At 39.8% G+C, this 7,868-nt stretch overlaps 1 pseudogene; it reads left to right on the forward strand.

Annotated features, from left to right (window-relative positions):
- The first annotated feature begins 2,950 nt into the window (after positions 1–2,950).
- LOC110287178 (galactose mutarotase pseudogene) lies at positions 2,951–3,990 on the forward strand (annotated as a pseudogene).
- Positions 3,991–7,868: the final 3,878 nt, after the last annotated feature.

Raw genomic sequence — 7,868 nt, forward strand, 5'->3', positions numbered from 1 at the left:
ATAAAATTCTTGCTAACTGAATCCAAGAACACATCAAAACAATCATCCATCATGACCAATTAGGTTTCATTCTAGGAATGCAGTGATGGTTCAATATAAGAAAATCCATCAACATAATCCATTATATAAAAAACTCAAAGACAAAAACCACATGACCATCTCGTTAGATATGGAGAAAGCATTTGACAAAATCCAGCACCCATTCATGATTAAAGTTTTGGAAAGATCAAGAATTCAAGGTCCTTACCTAAACATGATAAAAAGCAATCTACAGCAAACCAGTAGCCAACATCAAAGTAAATGGTGAGAAGCTGGAAGCAATCCCACAAAAATCAGGGACTAGACAATGCTGCCTACTTTCTCCCTACCTATTCAACGTAACACGTGAATTCCTACCCAGAGCAATTCAACAACAAAAGGAGATAAAGGGGATACAAATTGGAAATGTAGAAGTCGAAATAGCACTTTCTGCAGATGATATGATAGTATATATAACTGACCCTAAAATTTCTATCAGACAATTCCTAAACCTGATAAACAGCTTCAGTAAATAGCTGGATATAAAATTAACTCAAACAAGTCAATGTCCTTTCTCTACACAAAGGATAAACAGGCTGAGAAAGAAATTAGTGATACAACACCCTTCTCAATAGTCACAAAGAATATAAAATACCTTGGCGTGACTTTAACTAAGTAAGTGAAAGATCTATATGATAAGAACTTCAAGTCTCTGAAGAAAGGAATTAAAGAAGATCTCAGAAAATGGAAAGATCTCCCATTCTCATGGATGGGCAGGATTAATATAGTAAAAATCGCTATCTTGCTAAAAGCAATCTACAGATTCAATGCAATGCCGATCAAAATTCCAACTCAATTATTCAACGAATTAGAAGGGGCAATCTTCAAATTCATCTGGAATAACAAAAAACCTAGGATAGCAAAAACTCTTCTCAAGGATAAAAGAACCTCTGGTGGAATCACCATGCATGACCTAAAGCTGTATTACAGAACAATTGTGATAAAAACTGCATGGTACTGGTATAGCGACAGACAAGTAGACCAATGGAATAGAATTGAAGACCCAGAAATGAACCCACACACCTATGGTCACTTGATTTTTGACAAGGGAGCTAAAACCTCCAGTTGCAAAAAGACAGCATTTTCCACAAATAGTGCTGGCACAACTGGTGGTTATCATGTAGAACAATCCGATTTGATCCATTCCTATCTCGTTGTACTATGGTCAAATCTAAGTGAGCCAAGGAACTCCACATAAAACCAGAGACAGTGAAACTTATAGAGGAGAATGTGGGGAAAAGCCTCGAAGATATGGGCACAGGGAAAAAATTCCTGAATAGATCAGCAATGGCTTGTGCTGTAAGATCCAGAATCCACAAATGTGACCTCATAAAATTGCAAAGCTTCTGTAAGGCAAAAGACACTGTCAATAAGACAAAAAGGCCAACAACAGATTGGGAAAGGATCTTTACCTATCCCTAATCAGATAGGGACTAATATCCAATATATATAAAGAACTCAAGAAGGTGGACTCCAAAAAATCAAATAAACCCATTAAAAAATGGGGCTCAGAGCTAAACAAAGAATTCTCACCTAAGGAATATCGAATGGCTGAGAAGCACCTGAAAAATGTTCAGCATCCTTAATCATCAGGGAAATGCAAATCAAAACAAGCCTGTGATTCTACCTCACAGCAGTCTGAATGGGTAAGATCAAAAATTCAGGTAAGAGCAGATGCTGGTAAGGGTGTGGAGAAAGAGGAACACTCCTCCATTGTCAGTGGAATTGCAAGCTTGTCCAACCACTCTGGAAATCAGTCTGGCTATTCCTCAGAAAATTGGACATAGTACTACTGGAGGATCCCGCAATACCGCTCCTGGGCATATATTCAGAAGATGTCCCAACCAGTAAGAAGGACACAGGCTCCACTATGTTCATAGTAGCCTTATTTATAATAGCCAGAAGCTGGAAAGAACCCAGATGCCCCTCAACAGAAGAATGGATACAGAAAATGTGGTACATTCACACAATGGAGTACTACTCAGCTATTAAAAAGAATGAATTTATGAAATTCTAGGCAAATGGATGGACCTGGATGGCATCATCCTGAGTCAGGTAACCCAATCACAAAAGACCTCACATGATATGTACTCACTGATTAGTGGATATTAGCCCAGAAACTTAGAATACCCAAGATATAAGATACAATTTGCAAAACACATGAAACTCAAGAAGAAGGAAGACCAAAGTGTGGACACTTTGCCCCTTCTTAGAATTGGGCACAAATCACCCTTGGAAGGAGTTACAGAGATAAATTTGGAGCTGAGACAAAAGGATGGACCATCTAGGGGCTGCCCTATCCGGGAATCCATCCCATAATCAGTCTCCTAACGTTGACACCATTGCATACACTAGCTAGATTTTGCTGAAAGGACCCTGATATAGCTGTCTCTCGTGATGCTATCCCAGGGCCTAGCAAACACAGAAGTGGATGCTCACAGTCAGCTATTGGATGGATCACAGGGCCCTCAATGAAGGAGCTAGAGAATGTACCCAAGGAGCTAAAGGGGTCTGCATCCCTATAGGTGGAACAACAGTATGAACTAGCCAGTACCCCCCAGAGCTCGTGTCTCTAGCTGCATATGTATTAGAAGATGGCCTAGTTGGCCATCAGTGGAAAGATAGTCCCATTGGTTTTGCAAACATTATATGTCTCAGTACAAGGGAACGTCAGGGCCAAGAAGTGGGACTGGTTGGTTAGGGGAGTCAGCGGGAGGGCATGGGGGACTTTGGGGATAGCATTGGATATGTAAATGAAGAAAATTCCTAAGTAAAATAAAATTTAAAAAATATAGTAAATCTAGATCATTCCAAATGTGATCAGGCTCGAGTTTGAACCACAAGGAGAAGCTAGATGCTCAGAACTTTCCCAATGATTTCGGTGATCAGAACCTTGTTTATAGAGCTGCCCTCAGGGAAAGAGTCAGTGGAGAAGTTCCAGGTTTGTTTTGACCAGCTGAGTGTTGACATCATCTCCTGGGGCTACAATATCACTTCTCTACAGGTCAAAGACAGGCAGGGGAAAGCTTCAGATGTGGTTCTTGTCTTTGGCAAGTTGGGTGGTTACCTCTAGAAGCAACCCTACTTTAGAGTAGTTTTTGAGAGTGTAGCCAACCGAATTTCCAAAGGAAGATTCACCGTTGGTGGGAAGGAGTACTACCTGCACATTAACAGTGAGCCCAACAGTCTCCATGGAGCATCCACTCTGGAACCCTCAGGTGTTGTCCAATGGCTTCCAGTTCTCTCAAGTCAGTCCAGATGGTGAGGAAACCTAACCTGGAGAGTTGAAAGTCTGGGTGACATATACCTTGGATAGTGCAGAGCTTGTAATCAACTATAGAGCACAAGCCAGCCATACCACTACAGTTAATCTGACCAACCATTCTTATTTCAGCCTAGCATTCCAGGGCTCCCCAAATATATATGACCATTCCAGCAGGTGCATATTTGTCTGTGGATGAACCTCTAATTCCAACAGGAGTCATTGCTCCAGTGAAAGGAACTGTCTTCAAGCTGAGAAAGCCAGTGAAGCTTGGAAAGTACCTGCAGGGTTACCACATTCATGGTTTTGACCAAAATTTTTGTCTGAAGGAGTCAAAAGAAAAGAAATTTTGTGCAAGGGTGCATCATGCTGCAAGTGGGAGGATCCTGGAAGTATAAACCACCTAACCTGGCATCCAGTTTTAGATAGGATACTTCTTGGGTGGTACTCTGAAAGGCAAGAAGCAAGCGGTCTAGCCCAAGCACTCCTATTTCTGCCTTGAGATCCAGAACTGGCCTGATGCGGTTAATCAGCCCCAGTTCCCTCAGGTGCTGCTGAGATCTGGAGAGGTATGCAACCACACGGCCTGGTTCAAGTTCTCTGTTGCTTCAAGAAGACGGATGATGGGACCTGATTCGGGGTCAGGCTAGTTTCCACTCACCTGCTTCACTTTAGAAGTAATCCTATGTGTTAAGTCATACAGACCTTAGCAGCCATACTAATCAGCTTGAATACTGATATGCTTTCCCAGCAGCTGGCTACAGACCATGTCTAATGACCAGCTCTGTTCTCTGCCCATCTCCATCACCTAGTAGAGAAGTCATCCTCTGGACTCTCCTGATTTCATAGGCTTCATCTCTCCACTCTGATTCCATCTTGTCTATTTTCTTTAAGCCTTCCTTTCTTTGACAGAACTGTTTTACCCCACACTACCCTCCAGAAGTTTTAACTGGGTCTTGAGTTCAAGCTGTGAGAATTCAAGTCTCCCTCTGTGCCCTTAGCTCAGTCTACCTGAACATTCCTAAGGTCACTGAAGGACAAACAGGTTCTTGGACCCTGCTCTGTCAAGCCTTTCTTGTCAGATTTACAGTAGGAGCTACTGAGATGGCTGAGCAGTGAAGAACACACACTGCTCTTGTAGAGGACCAGAGTTCACCATGTCAGGCTGTAGGGGAGCGAGCAAGCACACTCCTTTTAGCCTCTGGGAATACACACACTCATGCACATCCACATATCCACAACAGTTAAAAATAAATCTTAAAAAGTGAAAAAAATCACTTTAGTAGCATTACAGTAAGTTGAACTTTCTTTTTAGAGATGGTGTGATTTAAATTGTAAGATTCAAATACCCACAAATTTTTCAATGTTCCTGTCTTTGAGATTAACTAGGAGCTTGGCTATGGTGTAGCAAGATGCACAGGAATAGATAGCAGGAGCCTCACACCAACAATGCCCATAGCATTCAACTTTGCACTAGAAGTAGATGCTCCCTTGAGATGAAATGGGTTGGAGGCTCTTCATTTCCTCAGAGTATGTCATTGCTGATGTGCTTAGGCTGCTGGTTTGGGGAAAAATATATAGTTTATGTTATTATCTGCTACAGTCAGTTCAAATAAAACCAAAAATTGTATCTTCAAAAAACTCTTAATAAAGGTTCTCACAGGAGCCAACATGGACCATTCTTTCCCAGTAATTCTGAAATGTTGGATACCCAAAGAATAAATATGAACACATGTTCAAAGTGAGGATTTGTTCTGCTCTAAATTCATTATATGGCTTTTTTTCACCTGAATGAAGCTTTGTCATTTTCCTAACTGATTTATTCCATTATTAGAGTGATTAATGTTCCACTTTTCTCAACACTGAAGGAATTAACAGGACATCAATCAGCCTGAGATATAGTGATAAAGCTGTCTATGAGGGTCCTTATGTGTACATGTTTATGCATTCATATGGATATATGCATTCATGTGGGTGCAACATTTGGACTGGGAATCAGGTAGCAAATCTAATGAAATAGACATTATGTCTCCACATCTTTACCAACTGTTATAAATGGCATCCTGTTTTGGAAATTTCCTAGAAACAAATGTAATGTAATTCCATTGCATTATTTTTTACCCTATATTCATATTGTATTGGAATCTCATTTTGCAAGACTGAATAACTAAAATTCTTGTTTATCATGAATCCATTTTGCTTATTCCTGCATCCCTCTATCTGTGATCTCAGCTTACTCACATGTAATTTGACATTAGAATATTACCTTTTTTGTTTTTTATGAATCATGGAATAATTTTCATTCATGGCCTTGTTGGAGGCTGAGCATTTTTATTCATTTAAATGATTTGTGCATCTTAAACACACTGGTACAGAAGTGTAAGACCACTTTAACATTATCATTAATCAATGCTGTTACCTTTACTTATATGATTGGTTCATAACCTCTAGCTCATTTTGATGAATCTTCAGTCTTACTAAAAGGATAAGCTGTACTTTGCAATAGGAAAATCAACAGTCCCTGAAGTTTTACGAAAACATATTTAAATATGCTTCTATAATATACCCACTTGTCTAAGAAGGGAATATACATTGAAAAAATTAAAAGAGAAATGTTACTAGTAAAACTCAGTGGGATAAAACAAAAATAGACATGAAGGTGGGGAGGGGGCATATTGGGAATAAGAGTACCAGTGGGAGGAGGGGCATAAGAAAGGGCAATGGATGGTGAAAAAGATGGAAATTGATTGTGGACATGTCTGAAACCATATCATTAGTTAAAAAGGATTAACTAGCCCTGACGGTCAGCCCCAGCACCGGGTCAACTTGGGCATGGAGTCGGCGGACACCCACAAGGTCCCCAGAGCACTCTCCACAGGATCTTAGGACCTTTGGTGAGTGGAACACAACTTCTGCCAGGAGGCAGGTTCAAATGCCAGATATCTGGGCACCTTCCCTGCAAGAGGAGAGCTTGCCTGCAGAGAGTGCTCTAACCACTGAAACTCAGGTGAGAGCTAGTCTCCCAGGTCTGCTGATAGAGACTAACAGAATCACAAGAGGAACAAGTTCTAACCAGAGAGACAACTATAACAACTAACTCCAGAGATTACCAGATGGCAAAAGGCAAATGTAAGAATCTTACTAACAGAAACCAAGACCACTCACCATCATCAGAAGGCAGCACTCCCACCTCACCCAGTCCTGGGCACCGCAATACATCCAAAAACCTAGACCTGGATTTAAAAGCATATCTCATGATGATGGTAGAGGACATAAAGAAGGAATTTAATAATTCACTGAAAGAAATACAGGAGAACAGTGCTAAAGAGTTACAAGTCCTTAAAAAAAAAAAAAAACATGAAAACACAACCAAACAGGTAGAAGTCCTTAAAGAAAAACAGGAAAACACATCCAAACAGGTGATGGAAATGAACAAAACCATACTAGACCTAAAAAGCAAAGTAGACACAATAAAAAAAAAAAAAAACCCAAAGTGAGGCAACACTGGAGATAGAAACCCTAGGAAAGAATCTGGAAACATAGTTGCAAGCATCAGCAACAGAATACAAGAGATGGAAGAGAGAATCTCAGGTGCAGAAGATTCTATAGAGAACATCAGCACAGCAATCAAAGAAAATGCAAAATGCAAAAAGATCCTAACTCAAAACATCCAGGAAAAACAGGACACAATGAGAAGAGAAAACCTAAGGAAAATAGGAGTAGATGAGAAAGATTTTCAACTTAAAGGGCCAGCAAATATTTTCAAAACAATGATAGAAGGAAACTTCCCAAACTTAAAGAAAGAGATGCCCATGAACATACAAGAAGCCTACAGAACTCCAAATAGACTGGACCAGAAAAGAAATTCCTCCTGACAGATAATAATCAGAACAAAAATACACTAAATAAATATAGAATATTAAAAGAAGTAAGGGGAAAAGGTCAAGTAACATATAAAGGCAGGCCTATCAAATTACACCAGATTTTCACCAGAGCCTATGAAAGTAAGAAGATCCTGGACAGATGTTATACAGACACTAAGAGAACACAAATGCCAACCAGGCTACTATAAGCAGCCAAACTCTCAATTACCATAGATGGAGAAACCAAAGTATTCCATGACAAAAACCAAATTCACATATTATCTTTCCAAGATCTAGCCCTTCAATGGATAATAGCAGGAAGAAAAAAAAAAAAAAAAACAATACAAAGACAGAAACCACACCCTAGGGGAAATAAAAAGAAAGTAATCCTTCAACAAAACAAAAAGAAGACAGCCACAAGAACAGAATGCCAACTCTAACAATAAAAATAATAGGAAGCAACAATTACATTTCCATAATATCTCTTAATATCAATGGTCTCAACTTCCCAATAAAGACATAGACTAACAGACTGGCTACACAAATAGGACCCAACATATTGCTCCTTAAAGAAAACCCATCTCAGGAAAAAGACAGACACTACCTCAAAGTGAAAGGCTGGAAAACAATTTTCCAAGCAAAAAGTCTGAAGAAACAAGCTGGAG

The sequence above is a fragment of the Mus caroli genome, unplaced genomic scaffold (genome assembly GCF_978045245.1).
Source record: "Mus caroli unplaced genomic scaffold, Mus_caroli_1 scaffold_5, whole genome shotgun sequence".
NCBI classification, from domain to species: Eukaryota; Metazoa; Chordata; class Mammalia; order Rodentia; family Muridae; genus Mus; species Mus caroli.